Below are 19,585 nucleotides of genomic sequence, written 5' to 3'. Positions count from 1 at the left end.
CCCCTCCATTTGTCCATTAGTCCCATCCTCTCTTGCCCACTTATGAATATTATTCTATTCATTCTCCTTCTCTCCTTCATTAGATCACTCTGTATCTACCAAATCATTCTCCCAAGCCTACAGTAGCTCCCATCTTCAACAACAGCAGCAGTAACAGCAAAACCCATCTCTCCTCTTGCTATTGCTGCAATTCTGTGATCTTGCTCTTCTTACAGCAAGTATATCTATAACTGCCGTTCTAATTCTTCTCCTCCTGTTTTCTCTTGAATCATCTCTAATCAGTTTTTCCACACAACTCCACGAAACTGCTTCTGTAAACGTCAGCATTGACCTTCTTGTGACTAAATCCAACAGTCCTCATTCTAATGATCTGGTTATCAGAAGTTGATGCAGTTGATTTCTGTCTTTAATTTTTAAATCTTTCTTCCATTGGCTTATGGAGCATCAGATACTCTTGATTCTCTCTTATGTTACTGGCCTTGATCTCAGTGTCCTTTGCTAGTCCTTTTTTTATCTCTCCACAACTAAAATTCTCAATTCTTATACTTCTCTATCTATATTCACTCTCTCTGGATATTCTTGTCTCATCTAGACTCATGGTTTTGAATATCATTTATTTGCTGTTAACCCTCAAATATATATCTCTATCCCAAACTTCTCTTCTGAAATTCAGTCTTATATCAAATTTCCTACTTATCTTCTGTACCTGGATGTATAAAGCATATCTCAAATTTAATGTGTCCAAAATAGAATTCTTGATATTCTTCCTCCTATGCCTTCCAAAGCCACTGCTCCCATAGGATGGCAACTCCATCCTTCCAGTTGCTGAGGCCAAAACATTTATGGAAAGAAAGTGCCAACGGCTGATTAGAGGCCTCTTTTATTCTCAGGGACAACTGATGGACCAAATCTTGATCAAATCTTCCCCTACTACACTAACTCATGAAATTTATGAGAGTATAACAGATCCAAGATGGGTGAGATTCTGGCCAAGGTTATTATGCACAGGACCAAGCACCTGTACCTCATTGTTGAGATTGTTTATCGAGTCATGACTAACCAATATTTATGAGATACAGCTGCACCAGTAACTGGGCACAAACTCTAAGAGCTGAAGGGTCCACAGAGCTGATGGTTTCACTGAGCTGATGTCAACCTTTCTCACTCAGCTTCTCTTATGAGCTTGTGCATGCCAAATGCAAAGAAATTGCTCGTGTGAAACACAAGATCTGTTATGTCATTGTCATGAATTCTACATGGGTTTCTATGCTGCATCCTTTCTTAAAGCTATGTAAACATGATGCTTAGTGAAACACTGTATCCAGTGAGTTTGGTCATCAGTCTGAAATCAAGACCAATGCTGCTGGTCAATTGTTATGAGTGTTGCAGTTTAGAATTGCATTCAGCTTGCTTCCTGCTCTCATTCCACACAGTCAACAGTTCTTTTGGTTGTATTTTCAAAATGTATTCAGAATCTGAAAAAAATTCTCACTCACCTGCACTGCTCTAATCCTGATCTTAGCCACAGATAGCTCTTTTCTAGATACTGTAATAGCCTTCTAATGGGTGTCTCTGTTCTTTCCCTGTCCACCCACCTCTTTTCAAAACTGCAGGTAAAGTGTTTCTTTTAAGATGTGAGTCAGATCGTGTCACTTTTCTGAGAATCCTCCCCATGATTTTCTATCACACTCAAAGTAAAAGTCAAGTATGTACAGTGACCTGTAAGGTCCTACCTAGTCTTGCCACTGCTTTCTCCCAGATCCTATCTCTTTTGCTGTCCCCACAGATCTCTCTATTCCAGTCACACTGGCATCTTTGTCTTTTGCAAATGACCAGCACTCCAACCTTGAGGAATTTGCACCTGTAGTTCTTCCTACTAGAAGGTTCTTTCTCAGAATATCTGCATGACCTCTCTCTATCTCATTCTCTCTCTCAAAAAAAAAAGAATATCTGCATGACTTGTTCATTCACCTCCCCTAGGTCCTTGCTTCTACATCATCTCAATGAAGCTTTCTTTGATCAACCTATCTAAAATTGTAGCCCCCCCTTCTCTATTTTTCTTTATACTTCTTAACCTCTGACATTTTATTTTTTTAAAGATTTATTTATTTATTTGACAGAGAGAGTGAGAGAGAGAGAGAGAACATAAGCAGGAGGAGCTGCAGAGGGAGAGGGAGAAGCAGGGTCCCTGCAGAGGGGGGAGCCCAATGCAGGGCTCAATCCCAGGACCCTGAGATCATGACCTGAGTGAAAGGTAGATGCTCAACCAACTGAGCCACCCAGGTGCCCCACCTCTGACATTTTATATAATTTCTTTATTACCTATTACCTCCTTACCTGTTACCTAACTCTCTCCACTAGAATGTAAGCTCCAATAGAACAAGATTTTTTCTTTATTTGCTTCTATATTTCTAGTGCCTAAGATGAGCCCAGGACTTGGTAGCTGATCAATAAATACTAATTGAATAAAGCAGACCATAGGCTATTAAAAATACCTAATGTAATGAATACTCTGGTGCCATTCACATGTCCCCTGTTTTCGGCCAGTGCACTTATCCCCTGCTGCTGTGAGTTCACTGTTAATGGCACACAAGTGTTCCTCCTCTGAAGATTGACCTCTGCCTACCAAGGGCTACCTGGTTGGTTATACCTATCCCTATGGAGGTAGCTCATAGCTAATGTCTGGTTACACAGTGGTATAAAATGCTGCAACCGAGCCTTAAGGAAGGACTGATTCTGTGATGTATTAGTTGTCCAGACAGGGAGATCAGATTGCAGGTAGTCTTCAGGTGAAAACATAACCTGGCTTAGCATTTTTCCTCTCCCTACCTGGTTTCTTCACTTCCCTCTCCTCAGTTTTTTTCTTCTAATAAATCACTTGAATTAGAGTTCTCATCTCAAGCTCTACTTTTAGGGAACCCAACCCAAGATTCCCCAAAAGAGGATGAGAATTTATAAGAAATAAATTTCTTCAACCTACTTTTTGAAGAAAGAGAAGGCAGTGAAATGGAGAAGGTTACTTCTACAGAACATTTCTTTTTCTTTTTTTTCTTTTTCTACAGAACATTCCAATGAGCACCTAATAAAAGAGTCATATTATGCAAGCCCGTGGTCTCTTGGAATGTAGAAAAGATAACATAAGATCTCTCAGACTTCCAATTTAGTTCTTGCCTTTCTTATATTACTTAGGGATCAAGGGAAATTTAACTACTGGCTTCAAGATGAGCTATAAGATCTTAGACATTTTTGTTATATATATATATATATATATATATATAACATATATAAGCTACATATATAAAATTTGGAATTAAAACAAAAATCCTAGTTTTCAAGGCTAATGTGAAAATTATATAAGATCATGGAGGTGAAACTATGTAATATGGTTTGTGGCATGTGATCTATAAATCAGTATAGATTCCCACTGGAGGTTTAAGGGTAGAGGTAGGACACTAAAGCAGATTCACAAAACTTTTGCTTAAATGTTTCTTTAAACTTGCTGCAGGTTGAATTATTTAGGAACTAGACTCTAAGACATAGTTTAGCTTGAAATATATTTATCAAGGAGTTTCCTTGGGATAAACACTCATAGAAGGGAATAAAATAGGATTGAGCATGGTTCATCTCCCATGAGAGACAATGGATTCTGAAAAACAAACAGGGTTCTAGAGGGGAGGGGGGGTGGGAGGATGGGTTAGCCTGGTGATGGGTATTAAAGAGGGCACATTCTGCATGGAGCACTGGGTGTTATATGCAAAAAATGAATCATGGAACACTACATCAAAAACAAATGATGTAATGTATGGTGATTAATATAACATAATAAAAAAAATAACCCCCCATGAAAAAAAAAAAAAACAGGATTGAGCAGGGGGACAAGTTATATTGATATGTAGGTATAATCCAGCCTTCACCAACCCTAAGGGAACTCTGGAGCTTGAATGACTCCTCAAATCTGTTCCCTGTTTGGGGAACTATGTGGCCAAGCCTTTATAGTCCCATATTGATCAGTTATTGACAAGACCCACCATGAGAATGGGTGAAACCTTGAGCTAAGCCGCTGAGTCAATCCCTGAAGGTGCTGATAGCCAAAGGCAGGCTGCTGATAACATTCCTGGGAGATGGGGTAAAAGGCTGAAGATAGCACATAACATTGGTCCCCACAAATCCTAATACATTAGAAGGAAATGGAGACCTCTAATCTTTCCTTCAATCACTCACTCAAGAAATCTCTGTTGAGCTCTTATTATGTATATGGCACTATGCTAGGTACTAGAGAGATAATGAGGAATAAGACTTATCCTTGACCTTGAACAGTTGATGGTCAAATGTGGCAGTAGATTTGTATGTAAACAAATATGTACAAGCTGGTGAGTGCTATTTCAGAAGTAAGATAAAAGTGCTGTAGGAGCATAAAGGACAGAACAAACAACTCAGCATGGGAATTTGGGGAACACTTCACCTTGGCTTCACCACTCATTTATGTCTAAGTAGCTGAGCTGTTTCTACACATAGCTACAAAGAAATTGCTTGCATAATATATCACTTTCAATAGGTGCTCACCAAAACATTTTAAACTGTTGTTTAGAGCAAGGCTTTGTCTCCAGACAAATGTGTGCCCCAAACTATCCATTTGGCTCATGGCATATAGCAAATCAAGTTCTTGCTCAAAAATTACAAAGATTTAGGTGTCTGTGTCAAGGGATGTGTATTCTTTGACTTGGGGAAATTTTAAATGGCTGAAGGTAGGTATTCTTAGAAAAAAAATAATAAAAGATTTATTTAGGGTAAAGAAAAGGAACCTGCACAACTTACTGTCAAACTGATTCAACATGGTATTCAGACATAAGTACTCAGCAACTGGTTGTTATTCAGTAATACAAATTACTGATTCACTTAATAATCAAATGCATATTGAGGGCCTACACTGATCAGGAATTGATGAAATTACATATTTTTATGCTCATTAAAAGCATAAGTCAGACACTAATGATGTGAGCCTTGAGACTATGATTTGATCACTGTTTGAACAACATATATATTTTTTTTTTGAACAGCACATATTTTAATCCCTAATACCAATATATATTTCTGAACTTTTGGAGATGCCCTAAAATAAAAACTTAAAGAATATGCCAGCTGGAAGTTCAAAGGAACAAGAAAACTAGAGCCTGCTTTGGAAACTGGCCATGGAAAAACACTATGAGGTACCATAAAGCAGGCTTTTGAATCACAGGGACCAGCAACTTGTTTCTTAATCTCTCTGAGCCTTGATTTTTTTCATCTACTAGAAAGGAAAAATAATATTCTCCCAAAAAATGCATTGTAATGTTTAAATAAGATAATACATGTTAAATGCTTGGCTCAGAGTAAGTACTCACAAATGTCGGTCCCTTTGCCTTTCCATCCCCTGAAAATACTTTCTAAGAAAATTACAATGGGAGATTACAGTGTTTAATAGGACCAGCTCCATCAGTGAATGAAAATAGCAGTTTCGTTTCAGGGTTCAGAAAGGTTAATGTCAATAGTTACTATAAATAACGATTTCATCAGTAATGACCCATACTGTTGTTTACATAAACGCATGAGAGTAAAAATGCCTTGTGTACATAGAAAACTTTGGGAGGCCTTATAAAACATTAGAAAGACAATGGGCATTGCTGCGTGTAGACTTGAATTTTAATTTCAGCAACCCTGAAAACAAACTGTGTGACCTTGTAGCAGTTGTTACTTAACCTCTCTGAGGTGCCATCATTCACATAAAATTGGGGATTAAATAATCTAACTACATAGGACTTTTCTAAAGATTACCTAAAATAATATGCATTAACTATTTGGTGTAGTCATAGGTTTTAATCCATCAGTAAATGAGCATAGAATCTTGTGGAACCTTCAAGAATTTCACACCTGTCCTACCCTTTGGGTTCCCCTATTCCACCCCTAATCTCTATAATTGTCTGGCTCCTTCCTCCTTCATGTTATAAAAGTTTTGAAAATGATTTCTCCAATGGCACCAACCTCCTTCACAGTTGGCTATAAAATGCTATAAAATCCTTCCACTGAATTTTATCCCAGTTTATCAAACAGCACCCAGTACTGTGGCTAATAATATAGAAATGGAGTTTCAGAACATAAACATTCATAGGATTGCAGATTATTAGAGCAGGAAGGGACCTTAGAGATATCTCTTCTCCTCACCTCATTTGACAAATGAGGAGACTGTGCTGATAGAGTTCCTCTCTCCTGGGACTTGGAATGTCCTTCAGTCAAGTCATTGGCCATAAAGCAAGGCACAACTGACATCAGCTCATGGTGAGTTTAGAATCACCTTCGACCTTTAAGGTAATACTTATTTTTTTCTTTGATTATTAATTACTTCAGTGTAATAAGAGTTTCCTGTAATCTGTGACTTCAAAAAATCTGCTTTTGGATATTGGAGTTCAACTGTGTGATCCTGACCACATTCTTCTACTTTTCTGACCCTCATTGCAAAATGCGGACAATAATGACTTACGAACGGTTACATAGTACTCACTTCACGCTGTAAGTCAACGTCAACTTCATAATTTCTCCCTCCTTTATTTCTGGCATAGAATAATTTCTTTGATGTTAGAGACTATGCTTATTTGTCATTGATGTCCCAGATAACTTTGTAAATATTGGTAGATTTAAAATTTTTAACAGTTGGCAAAATTTTAGTAAACTGGCTGCCACAATGATTACTGAATAGCAACCAGCATTTGTTGACTATGAGTATCTTGCTAAGCACTGTTCTTTGCACTTCACATTTATTAACTCTTTTGCTTTTCCTATCATTCTCTGAAGTAGGAACTATTATTATGACCATTTTACAAATAAGGGAACTCAGTCACAGACATTAAATCATTTGCCAAAATTCACATATGCAACAAGTGGGAATATGAGAATTTGAACGCAGGCAGACTGAGTGTTCCCTGAACTAAATGAATGTTTGTTTTACTCACAAGATTATTTTTTGAAGACCAGGAGTAAAATATCTGGATGCATTCTGTTCAATGTTGTTGTTTCTAAACCTTCCTCATTCTTGGATCTCTGTTTTGTATGCCACATTATAGGAAATTATGGTGATGTAAATAGATCATATCATATGACTCGTGTGCTGTGTCCAAAGGAAAAAGTTCCTGCCCTGAACTCGGCTAGATCTCATAATATTTTACTCAAAGTCCTCCTGCCCTTGTCAGCAGCAGAATCAGCAGCTGTAGCCAGGAGTGTCAGTAAAGAGGCTTGATTAAATATAAATACATCTATGGAGTAATATTTAAGGCAAACTTTTTAGGTCACTGCAATTGGGAATAGAAAATGATTTTGGGTTTTGAGTGTGAGATTAATTTCTAAATAAATGAGGCTGAAAAATAGAGTACATTGCACCTATGGGTACCCTGAATCCAGTGACTGAGGAAAAACATTAAGAACAGTTTTAAAAACCACATGGAGTAGGCTGTAATATCTTTTGTTTATCTTCACACATAAAAAATCCAGCTAGGAAGATTGTAAATGAAAAATGTATAATAACTTTCACTAGTGGCACCACTTAAATGAAATAGAAATTTCTTTTTCCACTCACCTAACTCTCTAACTATAGAGGAAAATGAATATTTACACTTGAAGTTTTCTGTAAGCATTTGGGCTTTAAAGATAATTTGAGGAGATTTCTGGTTCTGACCAAAATGAAGCAGCCTATTCCTCTCAGATCCTCCTGCTTACAACTAAAAAACCTGGACATAACCCAACAAAAAAGCGCAGGAACATGGAAAGGTGGAAAGAAGTTGAGTTGCCTAGAAACCTTGGAACTTGAGGAGCAACATAGCCCTTGAGTTTCCTGTTTCCTCACTGGATCCCATATATTCCAGGCAGGGCACTATAGAAGCCTTCAATTTAGTACAGTCAACAGATCAAGGAAAGCTTTGAGAAACTCTATTATCTGTAGTCAACTGACTGGGGAAGTGGTGACCTAAGAGAGCAAAAAAGCCTTCTTGGCAATACCCATCCTACTCAAGTCAAACACCCACACAAACTGCTACCCCCTACATCATAGTTCTAGGAGGGTTGATTGAGTTGTTAATGTTCTACGCCACCAAGCCAGCCCTAGGAAGCAGATTCCCCCACCTTGTGAGGACATGGTGCCTAGCAATGGGCTGATCTTCCATCCCAGCTCAACATATGCAAGCAATATTAAGTTTCTCTATCCAGCCAAGGGAGTGTATGTGGGTCTGAGCTGGGAGTTGGTCTTCATCCCCCACCAGCAGGATGCAGATGTCATGTCAGTAGGATCTAGTGACTAGCTGAATCTCCACCCCCATTCCACAGCAATGAGACTCAGTGAAATGAAATCAGTACCCTACTTTCCTCCACCCCTGCTGTCAGTGGGACCTGGTGGGGAGCTGAACCTCCTGAACCTCCTCCTCTCGGCACCACCGAGAATGACCAAGGCAGTGTGAGGCAAGACAGCTTAGCATGCCGCTCCTGGCCACACACAACTCCTCACCTCTGTGGCAGAGGTGCAGTGGGGAGCTGAGTCTTCACCCCTGTCTGGCCTCAATAAGGCAAAATGAGATGGTGCCTAGTGGTGCTAGTTGAGACTCTTGATATCATACCCTCTATTAACTGAATTTTTCCCAGTTTTTCAATTCCCTGCTGCTCTGCAGATAATTCTCTCATCTCTGAAATAAAATACTTATCCTAAATCCTTGCCTCAGGGTCAACCTCAAGATAAGACATCATTCAACTAATATTTACTGAGCATTTTCCAAGTTAAGAGCATTGTAGGAGTTGCTGCATTTCTGAAAAAGCAGTATAAAGTAAATTGCCTCTATTGTCACGGAATCAATATTTCAGTGGAGACAGATTCATCATGTTAGAAATTAAAATAGTTTAAGTGCTATGAGGAGAAATGAGATGACATAGGGACAGTCTAATGCTAATGAAATATATCAGGCCCCTTGAGTTCATCATAATCTCATGTCATTATCCAGGTCTGAACGAGCCTTACAAACTCCTTCACCACTCCAACTCTTTCTAGAAGGCTTATCAAATAGGGTGAAAGCAACATACACTTATTCATTCATTGGCCAAATAAAACTTTATTAAGAATTAATATGGGTCAGGCACTGTATTACACAGCTGAAATTATGCTGGTACCATGAAGTATTGAATCAAGTAGAACATAACATCAGAGAGTGAAGTGTTGCCTTAAATGGAAGAGAACAGCAGAAGAGAGAAAACTCCTTCATAGCTAGAGGAATAGGAGGTTTTAGCATTGAGGGAAGCACAACCCCTCTCCCTGGCCCCCAGAATAAGACAGAAAATATCAGGATGCAAAGATAGTTTACTCTACTCTGAATTTTCAATACTACATTTGAAAAAGCTGAAAAGTTCATGGGGGGAAAAAAGGGTAAAAGCTATAAAAATGTACTTGGAAAGTACATTTCAATTTATTTCAGCTCATTATTCTTTATCTACCTCATCTAAATAGTTCCTTTAAGTTAAAAGGATGGAATTGTGAAGTAGTCAGTAGGGACCACAGAAGCAGGGGCTGTACCTTGTTCGATGATTGAATCACATGTCTCTACCATTGTATCTTTGCATATGCCCTGTTCTAACCTTCAAGTCTCAGCATCCAGAGATTTCTGCTCTGATTAGCAAATGCCAGACCAACTGAAGAATCATTGCACTGGACCACAAGGGGTTAAGTCATCCCTTGGAGATTGAGAATAGATTCTGATATTGGTTTTATTGAATCACTTAATTCTATTTAAGGAGAGAGAGAAGCCTAACTGTGAGAAATGTCTGGAAGCCAATAGTACCATTTTACACAGACCTCCCCTTCTTAGGTTTGTCATCTATGAAAGGTCATCCTCTGGGTTACACCAGCATCTAATGAAGTATTTTATTTGTTTTTTGTTTGTTTGGGGTTTTTTGGTGTGGATTTTATCTAATAGTTTGTAGTTTTTTCATTTATATCATCATAATGCCAAGATATACCAGACATCGGTTTCTCCATCGTATGTTTTCAAATACATCAAAATATTTCTGTACCTATTTTTTTTTTTAAATTGTTTAAATTCAGTTTAGTTAACATATAGTGTACTATTAGTAGGGGTAGAATTTTGTGATTCATCAGTTGCATATAACATCCAGTGCTCATTACATCAAATGCCCTCCTTGATGCCCATCACCCAGTTACTCCATATCCCCACCTCCCCCCTCCAGCAACCCTCAGTTTGTTTCCTATGATTAAGAGTCTCTTATGGTTTGCCTCCCTCTCTGTTTTCATCTTATTTTATTTTTCCTTCCCTTCCCCTATGTTCATCCATTTTGTTTCTTAAATTCCACATATGAGTGAAATCATATGGTATTTATCTTTCTCTGAGTGACTTATTTCACTTAGCATAATACCCTCTAGTTCCATCCACGTTGTTGCAAACAGCAAGATTTAATTCTTTTTGATGGCTAAGTAATATTCCACTATATATATATATACATACATATACATATATATACACACACACACACCACATCTTCTTTATCCTTTCATTTGTCAATGGGCATCTGGGTTCTTTCCATATTTTGGCTATTGTGGACATTGCTGCTATAAATATTGGGGTACATGTGCCCCTTCAAATCACTATGTTTGTATTCTTTGGATAAACATCTACTGCAATTGCTGGGTCAAAGGGTAGCTCTATTTTTAACTTTTTGAGGAACCTCCATACTGTTTTCCAGAGTGGCTGTACCAGCTTGCATTCCCACCAACAGTGTAAAAGGGTGCATCCTCGCCAACTTCTGTCATTTCCTGACTTGTTAATTTTAGCCATTCTGACCGGTGTGAGGTGGTATCTCATTGTGGTTTTGATTTGTATTTCCCTGATGCTGAGTGATGTGGAGCATTTTTCATGTGTCTACTAGTCATTTGTATGTCTTCTTTGGAGAAATGTCTGTTCATGTCTTCTGCCCATTTCTTGAGAGGATTTTTTGGTTTTGGGGTGTTGAGTTGATAAGTTCTTCATAGATTTTGGATACTAGTCCTTTATCTGATAAGGCCACTTCAAATATCTTCTCCCATTCTGTAGGTTGCCTGTTAGTTTTGTTGATTGTTTCCTTTGCTGTACAAAAGCTTTTTATCCTGATGAAGTCCCAGTAGTTCATCTTTACTTTTGTTTCCCTTGCCTTTGGAGATGTGTCTAGCAAGACGTTGCTGTGGCTGAGGTCAAAGAGGTGGCTGCCTATGTTCTCCTCTAGGATTTTGATGGATTCCTGCCTCACATTTAGGTCTTTCACCCATTTTGAGTTTATTTTTGGGTTCCTGTGTCTATTTTTAACACATTGACCACAATTAAGTGAAGAAATTGTTGTTTAATATTTTTCTTCCCTGGTAAAATTTACTCAGTTTCATAAGGGCAGAACCACATTGTCTTGCTCATCACTGAATGTCCAGTTTTCAGAAAAGTGCTTTTCACAAAGTAAATACTTGTTGGATGAATAGTGGAATGCTAAGAAAGCCATTTTTATATGGATGTATTTTAAACTTTAGCACATTTAAAAAGTCTGATCTCTCTCCCATGCCCTCCCTAACCCATTTTGATTCATTAAATGGGGCAGAGCTTATGCTTTTAATTTCTAACAAGTCCAAGAGTGATGGTCAGGCTGCTGGTTTGGACACCACTCTTTGGACAGCACTTATCCACATGATGTTGGATCACTATATGGCCTAGGTAAAGAAACCAATGGTAAGGTTCACACTTAAGTCGCATATCTGCATTTAAATCATTGTGGCCTCCACAGCCCATTTGAGATACTGAGCACAGAGATCAGCGATTTTTGGTGTTCCCATGTAAAGAATGAAACTGTAGAAGATCACTGTCTCCTATGTTATGATCACTATCTACTTAGGCCAAGAGCAGAATCAGATAGCCCAAGGGATTATGAATTCCCTGGATATTGATACTCTGGACTATCCAGAGCACATTACTCACTCACTCTGTATCCCTGAGGATGAGGGTATACTCGTCATGATTTTATATTTCTTCCTTTTGCACTGTTTTTAATCAAGCTATTGGCCACCATTGTCTTCCTCCCTTCTAGCCACTGAGTTGTTTCTGAGTTTTGGAGGACAGTTTTTAAAGAACTGAAGTTCATATTCACCATTTCCCACCATCCGCAGATCGATTGCCAAATACCACGTTAATTCATATCTAAGAGTACGTGCAGTGCTATATCTCTTACTGGCATGACAACTGGCTCATCTGTCTACTGCCACCTCTTGTTGTAATTCTCATAATGTCCAGTTTCAAAGAAATGTAAATTCAACTCAACTGCGATATTTCTACAGTGACTGACATGTTAGTAGTTGTTTGGAGCTGAATGAATTGCAAGTTACTTTACCCACTACTGTGTTGAGGAATGGCTGTCTTAAGTTTTGAGGGAGAAAAAACAGTGAGTTAATCAAGTAAGTTAAGGGGAAAAAGGTAATAACACATATACAGGAAACCCTTACAATTACTATATGTTCCTGAACCCATTTTTTGGAGGCAAGAGTAGGCCGCAATTCCTGCACTTTGAACATTAAAGAATCTCTTCTGTATCCTTACCATAAGTATCCCTTTTCTGGAGCTGGACTGTGAATGGTTGCCTGTTTCAGAAATCAAGGAAGACAAAGGAATGACCATCTTTTCTCACGCTAATCTTCAGCTCTTTGACTTCACTGATTTGGAGCTCTATAATCTGCCATTCCTTCACATATGGACTAGGGCATTATGGTCAGTGCTGTTCTTCCAAGTCATTGACTGATTTCCCTGGTCCATACAGGGCACATTTCCTGCAAAGCAGCTCCAAGTTTCCAACTTTCTTTAAAAAGGAAGAAAGAAAAAAAAACCATACTTTTAGCCAGTATGATACTTGGCAAATAGACTACTGTGAGAAAGCAGATTTGGATTTTTCTCCAAGGTTCTAGTTTGCCTCTTTGTATCACACTTTGTTCTTAGAAATCACAAATTTCTCGTTCCTTCAATGGAACTGAAGAAGTCTCCACATATGAAAGACTATTGTGAATCCCAAACCCATGTCATTGAAAATTTATCACCCAGAGTTCTGAACTGAGAATGTACCTCCTCTCTCTTGTTTATACTTCATACTGGAAGTGATTGTCTCTTCTTGTTAATCCTCTAGCTCATTGCATTCTAAATTTCCAGACTCCTCTCTATTAGTAGATCTCATTGGCTCTTTGTACAGACTTTGGTAAGTGGGATTTTCCTACATCAATCTTCTCTTCGCCTCCTACATTAATCTTCTTACCTCTTTCTCTTTTGGACATTGACAAATTGATGTCTCCCCCCACCCTTAGTTCTTTTAAATACACACATCCACCTTCTTCAGCTAAATAGAGTCAGGATATCAATGGCTCCAAACCACCGAACTTGAAACAAATGACCCTGACTTCCTAGCAGCTTTGTATTGAATAAACAGCTTAGATTTCTATTTTCCCCATGTAATTCACTGTCTCTGAGAAAATTTTGGAAAGTAGGCATAAGGAGAGCAGTAACAACTGTACTTGGTATCTGTAAAGAGTCCTTGCTAACCAGCACCATTACCAATGTAAAGTTTTTGAATATATTTTTCAGTAAACATTTCTTAGTCGAGGTACATAAGTGTTCTCATCTAGCAAAAGACAGCCTGTGATGCAGAATATAAAAGGCCTTAGTTGAAAAAGCACTGGAATAGAGAATGTTACAACACATATAGATGCTCAGAAAATATTTGTTGAATTGAATAACACAGTAAGTTAAGCTCCTTAGAAAAGTACATGGCGATTGAGCTCAATGTTTCTCTCCAAAAGTTCCCACTCATATATGCATGTAGCACAAAGTACAGTCATAGAGAGTGGGGGGCTGAGATGCCTTTACTTCTTCACCTTCACTCTGTATAAGCAAGAACACCTGTCCTCCTTTGTCTAATACAGCTGTATGATAATTTGGAAAATAATACAAATAAGGTTGCTCCTTGAGACAAGAGAGTATGTCATATTGAACTCTATGGCCACAGTGCCTAGCAATATGTCTGGATTGTAGTAGGTATATGAAGGATACTTGCTGGATGAGAGGAAGACTGGAGGGAAAATAAAAAGCAAAGTCATGAAAGAACTCTCCAAATCACACCCTCTCCGTTCAAATATTCATGAACTGATGAGGCGAAGAAATTGTTCTGCTCTGTTACAATATCTGTCCCCGTTCCCTCTTCCACACATGTAAGCAGCAAGCACTTACTGTCAGATTGTGACCCTGGGGAAGTCATTCATTTCCACTTGAACCAGCTGTTTCAAATAACTTGTGCATGTTGCGTTTACCAAAGGAAAATTATACCTTTTTTTTCCTTTGATTTACTGAGGAATTTTTATTTGGAAAACATTTACTTGTATCTTTGAGCAGCTGTGATAGATTTCACAGCAGGCTTCTCACTATGAAAGAGGAATCCCTACAAACTCCTAACCTTCTTCAAGGCCTCTTGGGGTGCCAGGCGAAGGGGAACATGAAGGGATGTGTAAGGGGAGCACATTGTTCTCCTGGAATCAGAACTCATGAGGGGCCCCTTCTGAGCACATGTATTGAAAAGCAGCCTGTAGGAAGGGAGTCAAGGTAGGGTTCAAATATTAGATTAAAAATTTTAAGTTATTGGGTCTTTCTATTCCACCTCTATGCGAACAAATGAGAATAAGATATACCTCTGTACAGTGTATGCAGTCTTTCTAGTGCATAAGAGGTGCTAAAAAAATTGTAGCTACTATTTTAATCATTCAGGAAAAAAACCCTGCCCTTTTAAATAAAGAAACAGTAAAACTTACATATCACCAGGGACATCATTAGGGAGCACTTCAGATTATTTTTCCAATAGAGGTGATGGAATTGCACCAACTGAAACAGTCATACTCCACACTCCACATTCTCTTGCTAATTCCAACTTGTAACAAATAATTTGCATTTCTAGGGGACAAGTTCTTTGTCTGTTGTACCAAGAAATAGTCGCAGCATAACAGTACATATTCGATAAGCATGTGTTTAATTTAAAAAGTGCGTAGATGGGCACCTGGGGGCTCAGGTGGTTAAGTGATTGCTTTCGGCTCAGATCATGATCCTGGAGTCTCAGGATTGGAGCCCCGCATTGGGACCCCTGCTCAGCAGGGAGTCTGCTTCTCCCTTTGACGTTCCCCCCTCTCATGCTCTTTCTCTCTTTCATCCTCTCTCTCAAATAAATAAATAAAATCTTTAAAAAATGCATAGATTAGGAGAATGCACTGTGATGATGATAAGCAATAGTGCGACATTCATTTAGTAAGAACTGAGTAGATGAAGAGCTTTAGATTCTATAGAATGTAAAAATGAATGATGGAGACACTGCCTTTGCCCTCCGGGATGATTTGGTAGTCAGGGCATATAGGCCATGTTCCAGGAAAAGTGAGTCATGTTGTGATTGGAGCATCAGATTTGGGGAGATTTGAGATTTAAGGTTAAATATATTTGGAAATGTGGAATGATATGATATAATAAATGACTTTGAATTCTCAGAAACCCAGCAAGAGTGTTTAATCCAAAGGAAAAGGCTGATCAGATGGGAGCACTTAGGAGAATATTTAAACAGTCTGGTTTGCTAGTTTTCCAACTATAAAATACAGGAAATACAAAGAGATGAGTGGCAGTGCTCTGTGATCCATACCCTTCCTTTGACCAGAATTTGTCTACTTTAAAATCAGTTACGTATTGAAAAATAAGTAGTCTTGGGAAGAAGGGAGGACGACGACTTAACATGTCAGAGGAAAACATAGGTCAAATCTGGCAGTTACCGAACAATTTCAGTTCAGAGTTTGGTGAGTAATTTTAGGGTGAAAAAGAAGGAAAATCAAAAGGTGGTCATGAGAAGCCCATGCTGGAATAGAGATGAAATTAATCCAGGGGGAACATGCAAGAGGAAAACTGGCTTAGACAAAAATATGAACAATTCTAGACATGAACCAAAGTGAAGCCAATGAATTTGCTAGGAGTAGAGCAAATGACTTGACAAGCGAAGTACTGCAACACAGGGATTCTCCAAAAGTTGCCCACAGACTTCTGCCAAAGTGAATTGATAAGAATTGACTTGGCAGCTTTAAACATTACAGATTCTTGGGCCTTTGCCTTTTGAGATTCTAATTCAGTATATCTAACTTAGGCAGGGGAAGCGGTATTTTTTCTAAAGGTGCTGCTGTTTCTTGATGGGCAGCCATTGGGCAGAATCACTGATCAACTTCAGTGTCCTGGGATGTCCGCATGAATTTGGGTCTAATTTGGGGCCTGCGGATAACCACTAAGCAAATAACTAAAGGAAGAAACTATAAAAATGAGATCCACCAGTTTTTTTCCCATTGACTCTTTCTTGTTATTCATGCCTAATAATTAAAAAAAAAAAAAAAAAGAGGGCACATATTGAATGGAGCACTGGGTGTTATATGCAAACATTGAATCATAGAACACTACATCAAAAACTAATGATGTAATGTATGGTGACTAACATAACAATAAAATAAAATAAAAGATTAAAACAAACAAACAAACAAACAAGCAAACAAAGATTCCAGCCCTGGCAAACTGAAGTTTTGTTTTGTTTTGTTTCATGTGGTCCTGTCAAGGAGGGGAGCAATACTACTCCATTTCCTTCACGAAAAACTTCCCCTCCCCTGCTGAAGCCAAGATATCAAATTTCTTCTTGTAAAGGAAATTTAAATGTGAAAATTAAGGACAGTCACCGTTTTAGCATTTGAGGTAACTGTAGATATCACATGGTCCAACTATCTCATTTAAGGAAACTGAAAATGTCAAAGGAATTCTCTGATTTGTCTTCCAGGTTAAAAGCCACTCAGAGGCCGAGATGATTTCTTCTCTACTTTTGCATGCCCTGTACCTATTACATTTCAGGCTCATCGTAAATGTATGTTAGTTTTATGTGCTATACTGGCTTACCCAAGATGTTTATTTCTTCTTTCCCTCTCTTTCCTACACATGCACATATATGCATACCTGTGCCTGCACACAATCATCACATATCAATCACCAGCTACGGTTTAGTTGCAGTCAGCGTAATGTCAAGATTCATTACCTTCCAAAATGCGGCTTCACTGGATAGAGCAATCATCTATTTTTTTTTCAATAGACTGCTTTAAAAAATCTGTCACATAGTGGGGCGCCTGGGTGGCTTAGTCATTAAGCGTCTGCCTTCGGCTCAGGTCATGATCCCAGTGTGTGGGATCGAGCCCTGCATTGGGCTCCCTGCTCCCGGGAAGCCCGCTTCTCCCTTTCCCACTCTCCCACTGTGTTCCCTCTCTCACTGTGTCTCTTTCTGTCGAATAAATAAATAAAATCTTTAAAAGAAATTGTCACATAGAGAGATAATGAGGAATTCTTCACTAATTTGCCATTTTCAGAAAATGTTTTCATATTTTCAGTTCTTTCTCAATATAGGATGGGATAAAAATCTCAAGGTTGTAGAATTTCACACAAGGTGGTCTATGAAGTTATGTTAATGGCTATGTTGAAATCACAACTTAAATAATGATCAGGACAATATTTGAGCAGTTTTGTACCCCAAGTGGAATTAAAGGGAGAAAAGGATTTCCCTAAATCAAAACCTCAATGAGATACCACCTCACACCAGTCGGAATGGCTAAAATTAACAAGTCAGAAAACTACAGATGTTGGCGGGGATGTGGAGAAAGGGGAACCCTCCTACACTGTTGGTGGGAATGAAAGCTGGTGCAGCCACTCTGAAAAACAGTATGGCGGTTCCCCAAAAAGTTGAAAATAGAGCTACCCTACGACCCAGCAATTGGACTACTGAGTATTTACCCCAAAGATACAAATGTAGTGATCTGAAGGGGTACATGCACCCCGATGTTTATAGCAGCAATGTCCACAATAGCCAAACTATGGAAAGAACCAAGATGTCCATCAACAGATGAATGGATAAAGAAGAAGTGATATATATACACACACAATATTCCATTGTGTGTGTGTATATATATATATATATATATATATATACACACACACACACACACACAATGGAATATTATGCAGCCATCAAAAGGAATGAAATCTTGCCATTTGCAACGACATGGATGGAACTGGAGGGTATTATGCTGAGCGAAATAAGTCAATCAGAGAAAGACATGTATCATATGATCTCACTGATATGAGGAATTCTTAATCTCAGGAAACAAACTGAGGGTTGCTGGAGGGATGGGGTGGCTGGGTGATAGACATTGGGGAGGGTATGTGCTATGGTGAACACTATGAATTGTGTAGGACTGTTGAATCAGAGACCTGTACCTCTGAAACAAATAATATAGTATATGTTAAAAAAAAAAAAAGAAGAAGAAGATAGCAGGAAGAGAAAAATGAAGGGTGGGAAATTGGAGGGGGAGACAAACCATGAGAGACTATGGACTCTGAGAAACAGACTGAGGACTCTAGAGGGGAGCAGGGTGGGGGGATGGTTTAGCCTGGTGATAGATATTAAAAAGGGCATGTATTGAATGGAGCACTGGGTGTTATATGCAAAAAATGAATCACGGAACACTACATCAAAAACTAATGATGTAATATATGGTGATTAATATAACATAATAAAATAAAAAAATTAAAAAAGGAGAAAAGGATCAAAGGGGATTCAAAAAGAACGGGAAATGTTTCAGATTTTCCTTCAAACTTTGAAGATATTTTCAGGGTTTGATTGAGTGATGGTGAGCAATATAATAATCCATACATTTATAGAGAAATTTGCAATTTGCAAAGCACCCTCACAAATATTATCTCATTTAATTTACAAAACAACACAATGTAGTGATTCCAACAGATACTGGTTTCTTCCATCGGTAGATGAGGAAACTGAGACACCAAGGATTAATCAGAGACATTTGGGCTGAGTTACTTTTCTTGCTCTTTTGGAAGATTTTGTATCATAAAAATCAATGCGGGAGGAAGACAGAAGGGATGCTTTGCCACTTTTTAAAAATGGCCAGGAAAGAGCATCTTTGAGAAGAGACCATGTGATGGTATTACAAGCAACACACTGAGCTGTACCATTGAAAGTGTTTCTGGATGGGATAATAACTGACTTCAAGCAACTCCATTTTGCTTTTGAAATACATTTTTATCTTGGCGAAGACAAAGAAGACAGCATTTTCAGTTTGCCTTAGCAGCTCTTAGATCCATAATAGCCCAATCCAATTAAGGGCCTATTCACTTCCACCATTACCATTACACTAGGTTGCTCTGCAAAGATAAAAGTAAGTTGAGCAAGGCAAATCCCATCTGAAGATGAGCAATTCTGCCCATTTATTGACATCATCCTTGTCTTTTGTAGACTGGCGTGGCATTCATTGCATGGGGCTTTCAGGAGTGATTGTTAGCTAAGTGAAAGAAAGAAAAATTGAAAGCATCAATGTTTACCTGACCTAAGACTTACATGGCAAAGGCTACGACCAAACAGCACATTAATGGATACATTGGTCACAAACCATAGAGGC

Source organism: Mirounga leonina, unplaced genomic scaffold (genome assembly GCF_011800145.1).
Source record: "Mirounga leonina isolate KUSES-001 unplaced genomic scaffold, KU_Mleo_1.0 Mir_166, whole genome shotgun sequence".
In the NCBI taxonomy this organism is placed as follows: Eukaryota; Metazoa; Chordata; class Mammalia; order Carnivora; family Phocidae; genus Mirounga; species Mirounga leonina.
This window is presented reverse-complemented; position numbering follows the sequence as displayed.